This window comes from Stenella coeruleoalba (genome assembly GCF_951394435.1).
Source record: "Stenella coeruleoalba genome assembly, chromosome: 17".
NCBI classification, from domain to species: domain Eukaryota; kingdom Metazoa; phylum Chordata; class Mammalia; order Artiodactyla; family Delphinidae; genus Stenella; species Stenella coeruleoalba.
Genome location: NC_137163.1, coordinates 42,202,457 through 42,225,256, shown reverse-complemented (window position 1 = coordinate 42,225,256; position 22,800 = coordinate 42,202,457). Strand labels below are relative to the sequence as shown.

The window sequence follows — 22,800 nt, the reverse complement described above, 5'->3', positions numbered from 1 at the left end:
ATTTTCCTCTATTATAAAATGATTGGGTCTTCATTATCACATTAACCAAAATTTGGGAGCAGGGGATAGGTTATATATCATGGGCCCCTCTAATGGAAATAGCATACACAAATTCATTTAAAATGTTTATTTTCAAATTATTGCTGAACGCTAAACAATTTAAAGAAAAACGCAACTGAACTTCCCAAAGCAATTTTTGCTGTAAAATGTGTAATCTGATATTTTACAAGTACAGAACACTACCCAGCAACTTCTCAGCCCCAAAGTGATCCCATCTCCCATTTGACTCAGTAGCCATTCCAGCTTGCAGGGCTCTCCTGAAACCCATCTTCGTTTCAATCTGGGCACATGAGCTTGTTTACCAAATCACAAAGAAAACATAGATCTTTAGATAATGCCAACTGACTTTGCAAGCTTACTCTCACTCTCTCACACACAGCAACATACACATTTACACACACACTAAACAAAAATCCACATACACATGCTCAGGCACAAACATTGCCAGTGTAAGAAGTATCTTACTTCCTCTGTGTCCTGGAGTCCACCCCATAAACACTTTCCTGCCTTTTTACCTTTTGTTCCCCTCCTTTTCTTTCCTCTGTCATTGTCTTTATCCAGGGTCTCACCAGCATTACTGCATTAGTATCATAATTGGTCTTACTGTCTCCAGTTTTTCCTCCCCTCAAAGCCATCCCCCACACTGATTCCAGAATAATATCTCACATGAAAACTCTAATTCAAAAAGATACCTGCACCCCAATGTTCATAGCAGCACTATTTACAATAGCCAAGACACGGAAGCAACCTAAATGTCCATCGACACATGAATAAAGAAGATGTAGTATACATATACAATGGAATAATACTTAGCCATAAAAAGAATGAAATAATGCCATTTGTAGCAACATGGATGGACCTAGAGATTACCATACTAAGTGAAGCAAGTCAGACAGAGAAAGACAAATATCATAGGATATCACTTACATGTGGAATCTAATAAAAATGATACAAATATGGGATTAACATATACTATACTACTACATATATATACTACTATATATAAAATAAACAACAAGGACCTACTATATAGCACAGGGAACTATATTAATATCTTGTTATAATCTTTAATGGAAAAAATCTGAAAAAGTATATATATATATATATATACACACACACATATATATGTATATATACATATATATATAAAATCACTTTGCTGTACACCTGAAACTAACACAACATTGTAAATTAACTATACTTCAATAAAAACAAAAAAAACAAACAAAAACAGGAATAATCTCTCACAAATTAAATTTAATCAAGAAATTCCTCTGAGGTATATTATATCATTCAATGCTCCCTAAGTCCTTTAGGATAGAGCTCTAATTCCATAGTGTGCTATAATCTAACCCCTGTTTTCCCACTAATCTCTTTATCTGTCTTTATCCCACGCATGCACTATACCCCAACTACTTTTAACTACGTGTAGTTTTCTGAAATGATCATAATATGTAACAGCTTACTGGGTTTGCCCATGCCCTTCCTTTCTCTGAAAATGCTTTCAAATACTTCTTTACGTGGGTATCTTATACTACTTTAAAACAGTAGAAAAGATGGTAGTCATTAATTCTGTTCACATATCTTCCAATTTTCCTATACTCCTTTAAAACAGTAGAAAGGCATGGTAGTCATTAATTCTGTTCACATATCTTCCAATTTTCCTTTCCCTTTGCGTAGAGGCCAGTATTGTACTTCACAGTCCCCCATTTGAAATAAAGCAATTTGCTTTGACCAGTGAAACTCTATATGCCAGTGCATAACTAGCCACTCTTTCTTCTCACTTCTGCAGTGATCATGGAAATACATTCAGATGAAGTCTTCAATGTCTTTGGTCACTGTGAGTCCCTACCAATCCAATTTGGACATGTAGTCTGGGTGAGAAATAAATATTTGTTGTGCTAAGATTGGGAGAATGGGATTGACTTGTACACTGCTATATTAAAAATAGATAACCAACAAGGACCTACTGTATAGTGGAAGGGAACTCTGCTCAGTATTCTGTAATAACCTAAATGAGAAAATAATTTGAAAAAGAATAGATACATGTACATGTATAACTGAAGCACTTTGCTGTACACCTGAAACTAACACAACATTATTAATCAACTATGCTCCAATATAAAATAAAAATTTAAAAAAGAAAGATACTGAGCTTTGGGCTTCTTTATTCCTACAGCATAACCTAGGCTATTTGAGTGATTCAAAGGGTTACATTTTTCAGGAAGACTTTCATGAGCCCAACACAGTCTGATTAAATGTTGCTTCCCCAAGTAATGATAATGTTCTGTTCATACTGTTGCAATTTCTACCTCCTTCAAAGTGTACTTCTGAGGGCAGGAACTGTGTATTTCATTCCTTATCCTCACCAACTAGCACTGCTCATGGTAAGTCCTTAAAAAATATTTGCTAAATTAAGCATTCATTCATTCACTCATCAAAGGCCAGGGACTACTCTGGTAGCTAGAATAAAATCAGAGCAAACAAAATCCCTTGCCCTCATAGGAATAACTAATATTCTTGCAAATGATAATGACAGTAAGCAAGACAAATAAGTATAAAATACATAGTTTATTAGATAAGATAAATGCTAAGTAGAAAACACAGAGCAGGGATATTTTGGAATGGTGACCACGTAAGACCTCATTTAGAAAGTGATCTTTTAATAACAACCCAAAAGAAAGTAAATAAATTGGTCATGCAGATATCAGGGAGAAAGCAATTCAGTAGAGAAAATAATGGAAAAACCCTGAGATGGGAACACGCCTGTCATGTTCAAATAACAACAAGGGAGACAGTATGGCTAAGCAAGTGAGTAGTTAGGGATGAGATTAGAGAGGTGACAAGGAGCCAGGTCTTGCAGAGACATACAGGCCAGTTTCAAAGCTTTAGCTTTTGTCTTGAGTGAAATGGGGAGCCATTGAAGAGTTCTAATTAGAATGAGGGGTGGAAGAAGAGAGTAGAAGATAGGGTCACAGATATAATGGGGGCCCATTTTCTTCCATTTTATAACATATTTCCTCTCTCCACAAAACATGTGAGACATAGATATACCAATTAATCAAGAAAGATTTAAAATAATGTTGAATAATAGATATTTTATGATGATCTTAATTTGTTCATTACTTACTATGCAGGGACATTGATTTTAACCAATATATAATTATCAACATATAGTTATGTATCAAAGTATCATAGTGTATCAAACATCAAGAGAGATCAAATATTTAATGTGGCAACAAATTCTCATAGACAATAATACTAAATGATTTAACAAATTAATCAGATAAAATTTTATAGTTTTATGGATCTTGCTTCATTTTCTTGGATTTACCCAAAATCATAAAATAAATCCAAGTAAAAACATTTCCCCATTGTAATCCTGCCTCCCATAAAAAAGAACTAATTCCAAACTCAAGTTCATTGCCAAAAACAAACAAATCAAAACAAGAAAAACAAAGTGAAAGAAAACAAACCACAAGTCAAAACACCTTTTGCCAAATGTTAAATCAAATAAACACACCTTGTGCTGTGTCCTTGAGGCTGCCAAGTCTTAACTCTGGAGAGATGTCAAGGAGTAAGATGTTTCCAAAGGCAAGATCTTTACTGAGGAAGCTGCGCTCGCATTCCTGGAAAATTCAACTCCAGATACCAATAATAATACTCTTGGTTGCTTTTTCTTACTGGAATCCAAAACAGAGTTTATGGAAATATTAAATGGATGATCTCCAGTTCCTTAACATCCACAAAATAAAATCACTGTGGTAGCATTTTCCAAGTTGTGGTTTGTGGTTTGCTAACTCTGTTATATGTTCATTCAAATTAAGTTTCTATGGCCATGTATACTTGAAAAACATTGCATACTATTCCCCCTTTACACAAGGTACACTTTCATAAAAAAGCTCTGAGAAGTCCTATAATAGAAAAGCCTATTTAAATTTACTTGACCCAATGTGTCCTAAATTTATTTAAGTAAAGACCCCCTTCCACTGTAATAAACAGTAACACTATTTCTGCAGATCACACTTGAAGAATGGTTCATTGTATAGTGATTATCTGAAAAGTACTAAGAGATGTTTCCACTATATTTTAGACTTAAATATGAATGTAGAGACTAGTTTTAATTTATTTTCTGTTATTGCAATTTGTAGAGTTGACCTATAAATATATTTATTCAACCGTAATTGTTAAGTACATGTTACTTTCTAAACCAAATGCCAATTAAAAAGCAACAAGGAAAACATTCAAATAATGTATGGTTTATTCATTTTTGTTCAATGAATATTTATTAAATACTTATTACGTGCCAGGCACTGAACTTATCTCTAGCTTTATGCCACAATTGCTCTCACATAGATAAGAGTATCAAATTTAAGTGGTTCCAAACTGCTGTCTAACAATAATAATCAACATAAAATTTAACTCAAAGTATTTGAGAATACAAGTTTTACTAATTGTAATTATATCATTAAAAATAGCTTGCAGAGGTGGCCAAGGTGGTGGAGTAGGAAGACCATGAACTCACCTGTAGTTCAATGGACACACCAAAATTACAACTACTTACAGAGCAATTCTCCATGAGAACAACATGAAGACTAGCATATAGGATTTTTCACAACTAAACATATAAAGAAGGGACCACAAGAAGATGAATAGGAGAGAGAGATGTGGTATAGTCAGCACACTTCCTCAGGTTGTCAAACGACAAATGAAAAAATATCAAAATCTTAGAGTTCCTCCTCAAGGAATAAGAGGCCTGAACCCCACACTAAGCTCCCTAGCCTAGGGGTCCTGCACCAGGAAGACAAATCCTCAAATGTCTGGCTTTGAAAACCAGCAAGTCTTATGTTTGGGAGAGCCAGACAGCTATAGGAAACAAACTCTCTGCTCTCAAAGGGCATGTACAAAACTTCACATGTTCTGAATCCCAGCACAGAAGCAGTAGTCTGAGAGGAACCTGGGTCAAACCCACTTGCTGATCTTGGAGAGCCTCCCAGAGAGGCAGGAGGTAACTGGGACTCCCCCTGGGGATGGAGAAGCTGGCAACAACCATTTCTGGGAGCTCATTCTACAGCAATACCACCAGCATTGTCAATCCCCATTTTGAAATCCTCCCTCAAGCCATCAGTGGGATAGCAACAGACCCATGCCTCCCTGGACTGTGTGGACAGCCGCCCAGAGACTTGGCCATGCTCTCTAGCAGGCCAGTGCCAGCTCAGTGCCCACCTGGACCAGGCAAACAGCCATGCTAGTACTCAGCCCCACACATCAGCAGGCGAGCAGCAGTCCTATTGCCCCCAGGCTGTACAACCAACTGCATGGGGAGCTCATTCCATCCCCTAGCAGGCCTGCAGCTACCACACAACATGTGGCTTCTCAGCCAACCAGGTTGGGGCCAGCCTCACCTACCAGCATGACCATGGTAGTCAGCCCTGCCACAACAGAGGGCACATGCAGCCCATGTATGGGACACCCCTAAGACATATAGTTCTGGTGACCAGAGGGAAACATGCTGCTGGGCTAAATAGGATATCTCTTACATAAGGCCACTTCTCCGAGATGAAGAAACATAATTGACTGATCTAACATGTAGAAATAAACACAGAGAACTGGGAAAAATGAGGCAACAGAGAAATATGTCCCAAATGAAGGAACAAGTTGAATCTCAGAAAAAGACCTAAACAAAGGGGAGATAAGTAATCTACCCAATAAAGAGTTCAAGGTAATGATTATAAAGATGCTCACCAAATGCAGGAGGAGAATGGATGAACACAATGAGAAGTTCAACAAAGAGCTAGAAAATATAAAGAAGAAACAGAGCAAAGATTACAATAACTGCAATAAAAAAAATTTACTAGAAGAAATCAATAGTAGATTAGATACAGAGGAACAGATCAGCAATCTGGAAGATAGACTACTGGAAATTACCCAAGCTGAACAGAAAAAAAAAAAAATTAAAAAATTAGGATAGTCTAACAGATCTCTTGGACAACATCAAGCAAACTGACATTCACATTATAGGAGTCACAGAATAAAGAGAAGAAAGAGCAAATAATTTATTTAAAGAAATAATAGCTGAAAAGTCCCTAACTTGGGGAAGGAAGCAGACATCCAAGTCCAGGAAGCACAGAGATTCCAAAACAAGATGAACACAAGAAGGTTCATGCCAAGACACTTTATAAATAAAATAGCAAAAATTAATGATAACAAAGGATATTAAAAGCAGCAAGTTAAAAGCAACAAGTTATATATAAGGGAACTCGCATAAGGTTATTAAAAGCAGCAAGTTATGTATAAGGGAACTCCCATAAGGCTATCAGCTGACTTTTAGCAGAAACTCTGAAGGCAAGAAGGTAGTGGCACAATATATTTTAAATGATGAAAGGGAAAAACCTACAACTAAAAATACTCTACCTGGCATGGCTTTCATTCGGATTTCATAGAGAGATCAAAAGTTTTACAGACAAGCAAAAGCTAAAAGACTTCAGCACCACCAAACCAGTTCTAAAAGATATATTAACGGGACTCCTTTAATCAGAAAAGAAAAGGCCACAACTAGAAATATGAAACTTATGAAAGGAAAAAAAAACTCACTGATAAAGGCAAACATACAGTAAGTCAACCACTTATAAAGTAGGAAGATTAAAAGACAAAAGTAGTAAAATCATCTATATCTAAAATAAATAGTTAAGGGACACAAAAACAAAAATATAATATCAAAAACATTAAACATGGTGGTGGGGGAATAAAAATACAAGACGGTTAGAATGCCTTCAAACTTAAGAGATCATCAACTTAAAATAATCACACACATACATACACAATACATATGTGTATATATATATATATATAGGTTGTTATATATGAACCACAGGGTAACCACAAATCAAAAACCTAAAATAGATACCGACACAAAAAAAGAGAAAGGAATCTAAACATAACACTAAGATAGCCATCAAATCAACAGGGAAGCAAAAGAAGAAAGGAGAAAAAAAAAAAAAAACTACAGAAACAACCCCAAAACAATTAACAAAATGACAATAAGTACATGCATATCAAGAATTACTTTAAATTTAAATGGACTTAATGCTCCAATCAAAAGACATAGAGCAGCTGAATGGATTAAAAAATTAAGATTCATACATATGCTTTCTACAAGAGTCATTACAGTTCTAAAGACACACAGAGACTGAAAGTAAGGAAATGAAAACAAAAGTACTCTATGAAAATTGAAACAAAAAAGACTGAGGTAGCACTGATAGACAAATTGATTTTAAAACAAAAACTGTAATAAGAAACAAAGTATGATATGACATAATGATAATGGGATCAACCCAACAGGAAGATATAACAATTGTAAATATAAATGCACCCAATATGGGAGCACCTAAATAAATAAAGCAAGTATTAACCACTATGAAGGGTGAAACTTACAGTAATACAGTAGTAGAAGACTTTAACACCTCACTTATATTAAAGGACAGATCATTCAGACAGCAAATCAGTAAAAAAAACACTGGCCTTAAATGACACATTAGAGCAGATGAAATTAATAGATACATATAAAATATTCCATCCCCAAACAGTAGAATACACATTTTTTTTCAAGTGCACATGGGTCATTCTCCATAATAGATCACATCCTAGGCCACAAAATAAGTCTTCATAAATTTAAGAAGACTAAAATCATATCAAGCATCTTTTTCCATCAAAACGCTATGAGACTAGAAATCAATTACAAGAAAAAAAATACTACAGAAAACACAAGCATGGTGGAAGCTAAACAATATGCTACTTAAAAAACCAATCAGTAATAGAGGAAATCAAATGAAGTAAAAAAATACTTGAAAACAAACAAAAATGGAAACACAGCAATCCAAAATCTGTGGGATGCAGAAAAAGTAGTTCTAAGATGGAAGTTGACAGTGATACAAGCCTACCTCAGGAAACAAAAAATCTGAAGGAAACAATCTGGTCTTGCACCTAAAGTGATAGAAAATAAAGAACTAAGAAAATCCAAAGTTAGTAGAAGGAAAGAAATAACAAAGATCAGAGCAGACATAAATAAAACAGAGACTTAACAAAAAAAAAGAGGGAGAGAGAGAAAAGTTCAATAAAACTAAGGGTTGGTTTTTTGAAAAGATCAACGAAATGGATGAACCATTAGACAGACTCATCAAGGAAAACAGAGGGCCCAAATAAATAAAATGAAAAATGAAAAAGGAGATGTTACAACTGACACCACAGAAATACAAAGGCTCATAAGAGATTACTACAACCAATTATGTGCCAACCTAGAAGAAATGAATAAATTTCTAGAAATGTACAATCTCCCAAGACTTGATCAGGAAGAATTTAGAAAATATTGGGTTGGCCAAAAAGTTCATTTGGGTTTTTCTGTAAGACGTATGGGAAAACATACATCTTTTTCTGCAAGATGTAATGGAAAAACCCGAATGAACTTTTTGGCCAACCGAATATGAAGACCCCAATTACAAGTAATGAAATTCAGTCATTAATAAATAAATTAATATTAATTTACTCAATCATTAATTAACAAATTCAATCAGTAATAAAAAAAAAGTATTCTTAACAAAGTCCAGGCCCAGATGGCTTCATAGATGAATTCTACCAAATATTTAAAGAGTTAACATTGATCCTTCTCAAACTATTTGGAAAATTGAAGAGGAAGGAACACTTCCAAACCCATCTTACATGGCTAACATCACCCTGAATACCAAAACCAGAAAAAGAGACCACAAAAAAGAAAATTACAGGCCGACACCACTGATAAACATATATGCAAAAATCCTCAAAAAAATATTAACAAATCAAAAAATACATTAAAAGAATCATACACCATGATCAAGTGGGATTTATCGCAGTGACACAAGATGATTCAATACTCACAAATCAATCAATGTGATACATTACATTATCAAATTTAAAAAAAAAATGATCATCTCAATAGATGTAGAAAAAGCTTTTGACAAAATTCAACATCTGTTTGTGATAAAAACTCTCGACAAAAATGGGTATAGAGGGAATGCACCTCAACATAATAAAGGCCATGTATAACAAACCTATAGCCAACATTATACTCAATGGTGAAAAGCTGAAATCATTTACTCTGAGACCAGGAGCAAGATAAAGATGCCCACTCTTGCCACTTTTATTCAACCTAGTATCAGAAGTCATAGCCACAGCAATGAGAAAAGAAAAAGAAATAAAAGAAATCCAAATTGGAAAGGAGGAAGTAAAACTGTCCCTGTTTACAGATGACATGAACATATATATAAAAATATATATACATATATATAAAATATGTATATACTATATAATTTATATACATATATAAATACATAGAAAATCCTAAAGTCACCACCACAAAACTACTAGAACTCACCAATGAATTCAATAAAGTTAATATACAAAAATTGTTGCATAGCTATACACTACCAATGAACTATCAAAAAAGAGAAATTAAGAAAACAATCCCATTTATAATTGCCTTTAAAAGGATAAAATACCTAGAAATAAATCTAACCAAGGTGGTAAAAGTCCTGTACTCAGAAAACTATAAGGCATTGATGAAAGAAATTGAAGCCAAACAAACAATTGAAAAATATACTGTGCTCATGGATTGAAATAATTAATATTGTTGAAATGACCATACTACTCAAGGCAATCAACAGAGTCAATGCAATTCCTATCAAACCCCAAAGGATTCTTTACCAAACTAGAACAAGCAATTCTAAAATTTGTATGGAAAAACAAAAAGACCCAGAATAGTCAAAGCAATCTTGAGAAAGAAGAACAAACCTGGAGGTATCACCCTCCCTGATTTCAAACTACACTACAAACTACAGTAATCAAAACAGTATGATACTGGCACAAAAAAAAGACACACAGATCAATGGAATAGAACAGAGTCCAGAAAGAAATGCACACTTATACGATCAATAAATCTATGACAAAAGAGGTAAAAGAGGTAAGAATACGTAATGGGGAAAAGACAGCCTCTTCAATAAATGGTGTTGGGGAAACTGGATAGCTATATGCAAAAGAATCAAGAGGGTATTATGCTGAGTTAAATAAATCAGGTGAAGAAAAAGACCAATACTGCATGATCTCACTTACATGTAGAATCTAAGAAAACAAACAAACAAACAAAACAAAATGAAAAGAGACTCATAGATGCAAAGAACAAATGGGTGGTTACTAGAAGGGAGAGAGGTGGGGAGGTGGGTGAAATAGGTGAAGGGAATTAAGAGATACAAACTCCAGTTATACAATAAATAAGTTACAGCATAAGGAATACAGTCAATAATATTTTTGTATGGGGACAGATGGTTACTAGACTTATTGTGGTGATCATTTCATAATGTATTTCAATACATACTGTACTGTATGTATTCAATACATACTGTACATACATACGTACTGTATTTCAATTAAAAAAATAGCTTGCAATTTTTAGACTATTTGAAAATAATGATGATAATTCAGGTCAAGAGTCACAATATGAAAGCATAGTCTTTTAAAAAAAATGATGCTGCAAAAGAATAAAGTTGAACTCCTACTTCATACCATATACAAAAATTAAGTCAAACCAAGTCATAGACCTAAATGTAAAGGCTGAAATTATAAAATGCTTGGAAGAAAACACAGAAGTAAAACTTCATGACCTTGTGTTAGGCAATAGTTTCTTAGAAACAACATGAAAAGCACAAGCAACAAAATAAAAGATAGGTAAATCGGACTTCATCAGAATAAAACAACTTTTGTATTCCAAAAGACATGATCAAGAAAATGAAAAGATAACCCACAGAATGGGAGAAAATATTTGCAAATTGTATAACTGATAAGGGTCATATACAGACAATATATGAAGAACGCTTACAACAGTAAAAACACAAATAACAATTTTAAAATGTGCAAGGGATCTGAATAGATATTTCCTCAAAGAATAAATACAAATTGCAAATAAGCACATGAAAAGATACCCAGTATCATCAGTTATTAGGGAAATTCAAATCAAAATCACAATTCAAATCATACCCACAAGGATGGCTATACCAAAAGACAGATAATAAGAAGTGTTGCTGTGGATGTGGAGAAACTAGAACCTTCATACATTGTTTGTGGGAAAGCAAAATGGTGCAGCCATTTTGGAAAACAGTTTGGTTGTTCCTCAAAAAACTAAACAGAATGGCCATGTGACCCAGTAATTCCACTCCCAGGTATATATGTGAGAGAAATGAAAATGTATGTTCCCATTAAAATGTGTACACAAATGTAAATACCAGCATTATCCTTATAGCCAGAAAGTGAAAACAATCCATGATAAATAGATAAACAAAATGTGGTATAACCATATGATTGAATATTATTTCAACATAAAAAGTAATGAAATATTGATACATGGTACAACATGGATGAACTTTGAAAACATTATGCTAAGTGAAAGAAGCCATTCACAAAAGTCCAATTAATGCATCATTCCTATTGTTCTCTTTATATTAAATGTTCAGAATGAGAAAATCCATAGAGACAGAAAAAGTTTGATTAACGGTGAGGGTGAGAGCAGAACAGATGGGGAGTGACTGATAGTGGGTACTTTCTGAGGTGATGAAAATATTCTAAAATTAGATAGTAGTGATTGCACAACTCTGTGAATATGCTAAAACTCACTGAATTGTACACTTTAAAATGATAAATTTTATGATTGTGAATCATATCTCGATGAAGCTGTTATTAAAATAAAAGAATCACAATAATATAGATCTGTAGTCCTTATCTAAAATGTTTGAGGGACTTCCCTGGTGATCCACTGGTTAAGACTTTGCCTTCCAATGCAGGGGGTGCGGGTTCGATCCCTGGTCAGGGAGCTAAGATCCCACATGCCTCGCAGCCAAAAAACCAAAACGTAAAACAGAAGCAATATTGTAACAAATTCAATAAAGACTTTAAGGATGGTCCAGATTTTTTAAAGTCTTTTTAAAAGACTTTAAATATTTTTTTAATTTAAAAAAAATTTTTTTTAAATTCTAATAAATAAATAAATAATAAAATAAAAATAAAATAAAATGGGCGAGATGTGTTTTGGAGACTATAGAAAGGTAATGTGTCCCATATCTACCATAATTACATGACACTCTTAGAGGAGTATAGGGGCAGCACATCAATACTTCACAGCAAAATCTTATCGATACTGACACTGACTAGAAAAATAAATACTGTATAAGTAGTAGTTTGTCATTTCAAAGATGGTTTGCCTCCAATTAGTTTGTGAAAACTTAGAGAAAAATAATTTTTCAAAACTTTTGTGTTTTGAAAATGTGAATAATGGGTGTTGAAGCCTTATAATGATGATGATTAATATTACTAATAATAATAATAGCAGCAGTTTCCATTTACTGTGTTAAGCATGGCGCATGCATTATCAGAAATTCTCATAATATTCCTGTGGGATAAGTACAATTAACCCCAACTGGGAAAACTAGGTTTTCTAATGATTAGGTGACTTTTCCAAGCATGCAGTTAACAAGGTAAGGGTAGAGATTTAAAATCAAATCTGTCTAATCACAGAGCACACTCACTTTCCTCCACAAGGAAGAGTGTGTTCAGATCATTTATCTGAGATATAGACTTTACATCTGTAAAATGGAGAAAAGAAATTGGGGGATTGTTTATATATCCCCCTCAGAGGAAAAACTGTTATAAATATAACATAAATGGGTATATCCCAAGGCAACTTTTGCTTCATGAAGTTATAAGTCATAACATTAAAGAATTTTAGGGAGTGCTGTACTTGAAAAATTTAAGAACAATTATTCTAAATACTAATCTGATCATGTTGCTCTACAGTTCAAAAATCTGAAATGGATCCTCATTGCCCACAAGATGAGAACTGCTTTGCATGACATATAATAGCCTTCTTGGCCTGGGCTAGCAGGTCTTATTGCCTCAACTCCAGCCACTTTTTTGTTTTCCAAATTCTGTTCCAGCTACTGAATTTCTTACATTTCCCAATCACATGACCCTACTGACAGTTTAGTGGCTTTACAAATCTTATTCTCCATGTTACCTTAGCCCCAGCCTTAACTACCTTAAATTTACAAATATCCTTCAAAACCTTGTTTCAATGTCACTTCTTCTGAAATAATTCACCTATACTTGCCAAACAAATATTTGATTATTAAATGATTGACATATAACCTACTTATTAAATGTAGTACATGCTTATCTATCTCTATAAGCACATAGAATTTTGGCATACAATAGTAAAGTACTCATTTTTTCTTCTTACAGTATTGCAGTATTAACTGATTTTTGTCTTTGGAAGTGATATTCTAAAATCTTTACATGAATTTTGTTTCTAAAGCACAGAGGTGAAAAAGAGAAAATTTGGATTATTAAATATAAAGAATAATAGATTCTTGGTTTTAACCCAAGTCCATATAAGACCAAAGAGTTACTAGGGTAAGTAGAACATTGAAGGGCAATAACTGAGTAAATCTGGGTACCGTGAATTGAAAAGAAAGTTTCAGTCTTATACACTAAAGTCCATATATATAGTTTAGGTTAGAAGTTGCAAAGTTTTTCTGTAAAGGGCCAGATCATAAATATTTTAGGCTCTGCAGGTCAAGAGACAAAATTAAGTTATAACTCAATTTTGTCACTGTGATTTGTAGTGCTCTGAGAAGCAATGCAAAGCTACGAGAGCACCACATTTACATCTCTGTTGCAATTACTCAACACTGCTGTTTTAACACAAAAGCAGCTATAGACAATATGTAAACAAATGAGTGTAGCTGTGTTCCAATAAAACTTTAATTATAAAGTTGGAATTTCATATAATTTTCACATTGCAAAATATCATTGTTTTGATTCTTTTCAACCATTTAAAAACATAAAAACTATTCTTGGTTCATGGGTCCTACAAAAACAAGCCAGATGTGGGTGGGCTCCAGGTCATAGTTTGCTGAGCTATGGTTTATTTTTTAATCTATTCATACTCTTGACTTACCAGGTTTCATCTCTGGCATAAATAAATCAAAAAATCACAATGTTTTATTTAAATTTACGTTGCTGTTGCTGAATTAATTTTTACATTATATATCTTCTCATGCAGTTTTTTTTGTTACATTTGAATTTTTAACCAGACTTAACGTAATTATTAAAGCCACCTCTATATTCTAGGGCTCTGAGATATATCATCAGTTTTGTTTGTTTTTTAATATACCATCACTTTTGTATTTATATTGTATCAGCTTCTTATAAATTATTGTCCTTTTTCCCCCCAAAGCAAAAAGTATGTAGTTTAGAGTTCTTTATATACTTAAGAGTGGTTTTCTGTCGCTGTGTGTGAACAAGACAGATTGCATGGAATTTTGTTTTAAACTCTAAAAATGTTGCTCTGTTGTCATCTCGTATTTAATACTACAGAAAGGAAGTCTGAGACCAGCTTAATTTTTGTTTCCTGATAATAATATGCAATTTTTTTCTCTCTCTTTCTATACACATGAAATTTTTTTTCCTTTATCATTATAATTTGAAAAAAATTTTGATATTGTGTCTCTGAGTTGTTACATCTCATATAAGAAATATCCTTTCTGCATACATTGGTCATTTTTTAGTTAATAAAACTTTTATTTCCTGTTATCTCTTTGTTTGTTACTTTTTTTTCAAATGTTCTGTTCTCTTGTTTAGGAACAATTAGCTATTTTCTAGTCTCTCCTTCAGAAATTCCAAATGTTCATATAATGTACTTCATCTTTCTCTCTTTTCATGCATTCAGTATTTCAGCTAGGACATTGTTTCAAGTCTATTCTCCACACATTAGATTTTCTACCGTAACATCAGTTCTGCTCTTTACTGCCTCAAATATGAACTTTTAATATGTTATTGTGATAGGGAGAAATGTCCCTCCTCAAAGATGTCCAAGTCCTAATTCTTAGAACTTGTGAATATGTTACCTTACATTGCAAAAGGAACTTTGCAGATGTGATTAAATGAAGAACCTCCTGGATTATCCAGCTGAATCTTTAAATGTTGTTAAGTTTTCCTAGTTGTGGTCATAATGTATTTGACTACAAAAGAATAGTCAGAGAGATGCAATGTTGCTGGCTTTGAAGATGGAGGACGGGAGCCATAAACCAAAGAATGTGGGTAGCCTCCAGAAGCTGGAAAAGGCAAGGAAACAGTCTCTCCCAGAGCCCCCAGAAAGGAATGCATCCCTGCCAATACCTTGATTTCAGCCCAGTAAAACCTATATCAGACTTTGAAATATAGAAATTATACAGCATGAATATAAAACTAATACAGTTCTCACATTTTTCAGTTTTTTTGTCTTTTTATCTTATTCTCTTCCTATTGTCACTTAATTGTTGCTATTTTTATATGAAGTTCTCCTATCCATAGAGGCTATACATTCTTGCATGTGTTAGATATCAAAAAATTCCTTCAAATATTCTTCCTTAGCTTAAAATTCTTCTCAGATTTTCACAGGTATGCCTATGATATTCTGCCAATTTCCTTTTCCCTGGTTTTGTGGGAATTTTTTGTTCCACTTTATTCATTTCAAATGCTGAATTTATCCAGAAAGTCCTGGCATTGAAAGAGCCTGTATAGATCATTTCTACATAGCCCAGTGTTTTCCAAGTGTGTGTATGTGTGGAGGGTGAGGGGGATGTTGAGGGAAGGAGAAGAGACAGAGAATAGACCTCTATGAACAGACAAAATGAAATCAGGAACTGGGATATTCTTTTTAAAATTATACCTAAAAAATATCTAATACACTCCTGCCCAGAAAGATTCAGTGCTATAAACTGCTATAAGTGAATCACTGTGAATAATGAGAATTTTCATAATACTCAAGCATATTCTTCAGAAAAAACTGGTAGAAAACAATAAATCTTCAACTCTTTCTATTCACAAATAAGGAACTTGATGCCTGGAGACATTATAAAACCCAACAAATGATATATCTATTGCTGGAGCCAAGTCTAAAACTTTCAGTCCAGTGCACTTTCTAGCTGGTGTAGGTTATAAACTGTAATCTACAATTAGGATTTTGTCACAGGTATCCATATAATTTCTTATTCTATATCTTGCAATATTTGAATATTTTAAAATTCAAAGTATGTAAAAAATGCTTTTTGTATTAAACTATCTTCCCTTCATCTTCCCCAAAATTTTAAGTTGTTCAATCTAATTGGTCTGCTGTTTTTGCACTTTGTCCTACATAATACTACTATAGAAGAACTAAGCTACTTTATTCCTGCTTCATTCTCCATGTTTAATGGCTTGAAAACCATGAAATTGAAAAGATCCTCTCATTTACAGAACTGTCTCCACCTTCTGATTCAACACAACAGAGTTTGTTAAACCACTGAGTACAGAGTATTTATCTTTCTATTGTTAACATTTCAAAACTAAAAAGTAAGCTAAGAAGTCATCTTTTCTTTTTGATGAAAATATATACCTACTCACTATATTGTTGCAAAGATACTTAACACTTGTACCATATAAGAAAGAATTAAATGTATATAATAGGGGTGAAAGAAATTTAGCTTATATGATTCTTATATGTTCAGTAAGGATATATTCAGTCTTAAGGATATTAAATATGATGAACTATGTACTGCTATTTTCCATTAATGTAATTTTAGTCATTCTGAGAGAATACCAAAAAATAACTACATTCTAAGCAGTGTTTTTATTAAGACCTTCACATTTAGAGTCAAATCTATTCATATCAAAAACATGGTAGATACTCAATAGATGAATGGATAAAGAAGATGTGGTGTGTATATATACAATGGAATATTACTCAGCCATAAAAAGAATGAAATCTTTCCATTTGTGACAACATGAATGGGCCTAGAGGCTATTATGCTTAGTGAAATAAGTCAGACAGAGAAAGACAAATACTGTAAATTACCACTTACATGTGGAGTCAAAAAAATAAAACAAACAAATGAATATAATGAAACAGAAACAGATTCACAGAGAACAAACTAGTGGTTACCAGTGGGGAGATTGGAAGAGGTAGGGGCATGATAGGGATAGAGGACTAAGTGGTATAAACTATTATGTATAAAATAAATATGCCACAAGGATATATTGTACAGCACAGGAAATATAGCTAATATTTTATAATAACATTAAGTGGAGTATAATCTATAAAAATTTTGAAGCACTTTGTTGTAAACCTAAAACTAATACAATATTGTAAATCAACTACACTTCAATTAAAAAAAAGAAAGAAAAAACATGGCACATATGAACAAAGACTAGGGTGAAATTTGGCCTAGTTTCATGTTTCTATATGGAGGAACTTCCACTGGAATAGTCAAGATGATTTTGGCATTGGAGTAGGGGAAGGAAAGCTTTCATTGAGCTGGTGGACCTCTACATTATACAATATTCAGCATCCTTAAATGTCAGGGTCCTAAAAGCCAGTAGCTTTTAAAGATATCATAATAATTTAATAACACCTCCACATATTTCAAATGGCCCAGAGGTACACTCCAGGATGAAAAACCAGAGCACTAGATTAACAGTCCTGGCCTCAGATCCCACTCTGTATTCACAGCTTCCCAACAGGGGAGTTACATGATCCGTAGCTGAAATCCTTTGGCCCATATTATTCCAATGGGTAGAGATAACCTGTTATAAACCTGTAAACACTAGGGGTTTATCTTCTTTCTCTTCCCTCTCTGCCCTGGATCATACAGACCAGCAATTCTGAGTAAGTGCATCTGTTCTTTAAACTGAAATTTTCTCTCACTGGACTAAAGTCTAGGTTCTGAGAAAGGGAGTGGAGCTAAAAAGGGGAAGGAAGTTCTAGTACTCATTTTTGGTCTCCCACTGAAAGCACTATGTCCAATCAGCTCTGTAGTAAGGAAGCAGATCTTGCCAACTCCACCTGTCTGTTTACAAATTCAAGAGAAGAGCTATTATTTATTGAGGCCCTAAAACTTTAATTCCATTAGAATTCTTGCTATAATCAGTTTGTCTTTATTCTAGTTTCTCCACTAGAAATGAAGTGAGTTGAGTAAACAAAGGAATAAATAATAAACAGTTCGAATAAAATTATAAGCGCTAAACAATCAGTGCTCCTAAATACTCTTATGTTTATTACAAAAGCTATATATTTTTCCTTCTCATTGTTTTCTCTGTCTAATGATAGTATCTACTACTGATGCCCACTTTTACCGATAAAGCTAGATAAAGGTACATTAACAAACAAAATATCTCTATTTCTAGCCTTCTATTTTAATACAGAAAAGAGGAAAAGAGCCAAAGTGGAATCAAACACAATATTTTTTAGACATGGGAAATTATAATGTTATAAAAGATCATTCATTTAAATTAAATAATTCTAGTAGCATACACTAAAAGTAATCAGCTTTTCTTTGTCCAAAATGGACTTTCATAGAAGAGAGAATTACAAAAATAAAATTTTACATTTTCCCAAAATATTTGACAATAATTTATCTTTTATTGCTTAAATATAAGAATATTCTTTAAGAGGATGATCAAAGGGCATCTGGAATAAAATACAATTTACATGTTTTTGAAAGACAGCAACAGTTTATTGATCATTGGTAGCTCATGTTTGTTAAACACTAAAAACAGAAAAGAAAAGAAAAGAAAAAGGATTCACTGAAGACCATGAACTAAGGTAAGCTACAGTGAGATGCACTGTGTAAGAAAGGAAAGAGACCCAATTCTGCTCCCAGCCAAGCAGTTTTGGATATAAATTACTCAGTCTTTGGAGTGAGGTAAGGTGGGAGAGTAATTTCCTTAACCCTCAAGAAGTTGATCAAAAACAGGTGTTCTTTATCCAAGGTCCACTTATGCTTGTAATTGTGTTTTTTTCTAAGGGGAGAATCAATAGCTTCCCTTGGCTTCTTACAATGATATATGACACCAAAAAGGTCACTCATCGTTGAATTAGAAAGTACTCTTTACCAATTCTTTCAGGCTATGAATATACTTGAGAAAAATCTAGTGATGTCAATGGAAAAAAATATATATCATGCAAGACATTTCAGGTACTAACAAGAACTAATACAGAATCAATAACAGAGATCATAGAGACAAAAAGATAGATTAAAAGTGTAATCAATAACAGTTTACATTCGTGTAGATCATTACTTTAATAACACTTTCACAACCAATTATTCCTCCTTACTTTTTAGAAATAAAGGGCACATAAGTATCTCCACTTTCCAGATGAGAAAACAGTTATGAGGGTTACTGCCCAAGGGCAAATATTTCCAAACTCTGCTACATTCCTGACTTTTAGGCCAGTCTTCTTCCCAGTGGTAACAAGTAGTACAAGCTTCCTTCTTGGGGATTTATACAGTAAACCTAGCAGAAGGAAGTAAAAGCAGACTCTTAGCTCCTTTGTATTTTCTCTCTGGAATGTTTGTTCTGCTGTAATCATTAAATATGGGACAGTGACGCAAAAGAGGGCTTTATAGGGTTAGTACCACCCTTCTCCATAATAGGGTCCGAAAGGGAGATCATATATTAGGGCATGTCCAATAATGAACTGCCTCAACTTCCTGAGAAGGTCATTGAGCTCAAACAGCAGCACCGATTAAAAAGAATTCCAGGTGGAAGAAATCAGATCTTCTATCTCCCTTTTCCTAGTCATCCACATGGACACCACGGGGTTCAGGGATTCACCAAACACCAGGAAAAGACCCATCCCGCCCCACCATCCTGGCAATAAAGCCACCTCAGGCTGCCTGAAGCCCTTCTCTGCACATGTTTTGGTCTGCAGATACTTGTTCGTTTTAGAAGGGGAGGTGAGAAAAAATGTTGAGAAGAGTAACAAGAGAGAGGGAGGCCTGAGCGGGAACTATAGACGCAGAGATTAGGACAGTGAAATTAACAGACGCGAATTAACTGACAGCACACGGGAGCCAGCCCCTACCCTAGTGGAAGGCCTTGGGATGTGGGTGGGGCTACGGTTCTAGGGCCCAGCAGCCAGCGCCAGACACGCTGGCAGGGCGGGAACCGCGCGTTCCTTAGCAACCACGGCGGCCACGCCCACCCACCGCACTAATCCCGCGCCCGTCATCCCCACCCCCACCGCGATCTCCCTGCTCTCCGGGAAGGGTCCTTAAGTCATTACCGTACCTACTGGGTTTCCCGGGCTCTGGGTTCCTCCTCTTCCAGAGCCCCCCCCTCCGCCCAGCCCGCCCAAGTGCCGCTCCCAGGGGCGGATCGAACGTCTCCTAAACGCATTGGGGGCCCACTAAGGAGGTGCGCCTGCTTTCAGTCCCCGACCCCGAGCTTCCCGGGCAGGGCCTCCCCAATCCCCTCGCCCTCGCGGGACACACACACCTTAGCTCAGCCAACGCAAGGGCCAACAAACTATGTGTCCGGCTGGAAATGTTGCTGTCCACGGTCCTGTCACTCAGAGGAGGGGGCGGGACGAGCCTGCTGCACACCCCTACTCGTAGAGGGCGGTACGGAAAAGAGGCGGGGCTCGACGGAAAGGGGCGGGAGTAGCCTAAACTTGCGCTCTGATTGGTCATTCTCTCTCCCGCCTCTGCGCGGGTCCTGGAAGGAAATGCGCGGAACCTGTGGCATTTCCTTTTGACGCGATTCCCGGGCTCTGATACCTGTCTCACAAAGTGACCGTGGAAACTGAAAATAAGGACTGCGACTTGTTTTTCAATATAAAGCACAGAAATACGTTCTTTTGATTATTGAATTTTTCTCACGTAACACACATACACACATCCCCATCCACACTCTGGGGGGGCATCCCTGGATGGAAGAATGAACTGTCTGAAAACGATGTTGTTTGCAGATTCAAGCTTTTAACAGATTAATCAGTTTAGGAAAGGTGATTCCTGAAATCTGACCAACAACTAAGATTTGGAGATATGTCCAGGTACCCAGTCTTCACACCTACAAAATTGGAATGAAATATTGTTATTAGTTATTATTTGCAAAGCATCTGACAATTGAATGATTTATCTTATATAATCGTCAAAACACCCATTGTGAGATGTTATTATCCACAGCTTAAGAACAAAGAAACTGAGGCTGTGAGTGACGTTTATTCAGTCGTTCAACACATGAAAAAGTGCCTGCAGTCATTATTTTTATACTGTGATAAATTGAACTCAAATTTCTTTAAAAAAAATCATGTGACTTCCAATATAATTTTTCTTTTGCTGAAATATAAGTCACTTTTTCTAGGACAGCCCATCAAATCTTTCAAAACAAACGAACAAACAAAAGAAAACCTTGAGAAAGGAAATAGCATGCAAAAGAACTGGACAAGTATAAACAGACTAACTGGAAGATTCTCTGAAATCTCCCAAGATACCAGGGCCAGGAATTGAGTCTAAAAATGTACTTTTATTTTCTGTCCTTCTAAATCCTTTGTTGGTCTCCAGTTCCTCTTCCAGAAATAAAGGTAGAGTTAAATGAGACTAATATGAGTCTAAAAATGTACTTTTATTTTCTGTCCTTCTAAATCCTTTGTTGGTCTCCAGTTCCTCTTCCAGAAATAAAGGTAGAGTTAAATGAGACTAATACTCTTGACCAGATTTGCATGTGTGCAGCTTTAAAATAATAAAATCCTTTTTTGTTCTATATTATACCAATACCCAGAAGTGTTTGTCTTGTCAGATAAGGTAGTAAGAAAGAAAATAAAAACAAACAAACAAAAACAATGCCGCTGGATAAGTGCTTTGAGATTCAATTAAAATGGCCACTATACTATGATAAAATTGTTAGAATAAAAGAAACACATTCCAATTGCAAATGCTTTTATTCTGTCCTGCTGAATTTCCAAATTCTTCTGAAAGTTTGCCAGCTATGAATACCTCCGTACAAAAAATTTCTTCATTTGTATGACTCATGATCCCGATTGTTACTTCAATCTTTTAAAAATATTTGGTTTTACACTAAAAAGTGCTCTGATTGTATATTAATAAGTACCTTATACAAATAAATACTGTAAGAGTTAAATAAAAATGGTGAATTATTTATTTGAATCCTTTTTCAATTGCATATTCAAATAAGTACAGCAAATGTGTTTGAATATTCTCACATATATAAGAAATTATACATTTAAATAAATGTATTGTATGTATGTAAATGTGTAATCATTGAAATAAACACAGCTGTATACTCCCCATATGTATAACTCCAGATGTTTGAAGCATATATTCAAATTTTTGGAACTCTACACCTTGGTATCTATTTAAACATCTCGTAGAAAATAGTGTGTTACACATACACAGGAATAAATTTTCAAACTGTATCCACAGTGAGGAAATAAGGTTAGAACAGTGGGTAATGAGTCTCTGCCAATGAATTTCTTATCTTGAACATATCATTATGAGATAGCTTTTCCTTGCAAATTGTCTGCAAGTAGTTTACTGATCTATAAGGTGGGCACTAGCAAACTTACCTTCCATGAATAAGGCCATTGCAAAGTAGTTTTGCAAGCATCTTTTAAAATAATTAAACTCCAAAAAATCATGTTTCAAATTAACTTTTAATACTTTACACTTTTGGTGTGGGAGAGTCTCATGTTATCCAGGCCTCAATTATTTATTTTTCAACTCATGCTTGTTCTCCAATACTTGGAACATGTATAATTTAAAATTCCCTCCTAGGCACAAATATATATTAGAAGAAATTATGAGGAATACACTAACCAAATATCAAATAAAATATATCTAGGGACAT

At 34.6% G+C, this 22,800-nt stretch overlaps 1 protein-coding gene across 4 annotated transcripts in view; it reads right to left on the bottom strand.

Annotated features, from left to right (window-relative positions):
- Window positions 1-20,553, bottom strand: part of TRIQK (triple QxxK/R motif containing) — a 96,828-nt gene extending 76,275 nt beyond the window's left edge. For 2 of the 4 annotated variants that reach the window (XM_079901936.1, XM_079901935.1), the window contains exons 1-2: window positions 20,431-20,553; window positions 3,584-3,743 (exon numbers count right to left, since the gene is read on the bottom strand). The gene's annotated coding sequence lies outside the window, so the exon portion shown is untranslated. Of the gene's footprint in view, window positions 1-3,583; window positions 3,744-5,805; window positions 5,855-19,267; window positions 19,447-20,430 lie in introns of all 4 variants that reach the window. The other 2 variants (XM_079901937.1, XM_079901934.1) reach the window with 2 other exon arrangements.
- Between the last annotated feature and the right edge of the window lie 2,247 nt (window positions 20,554-22,800).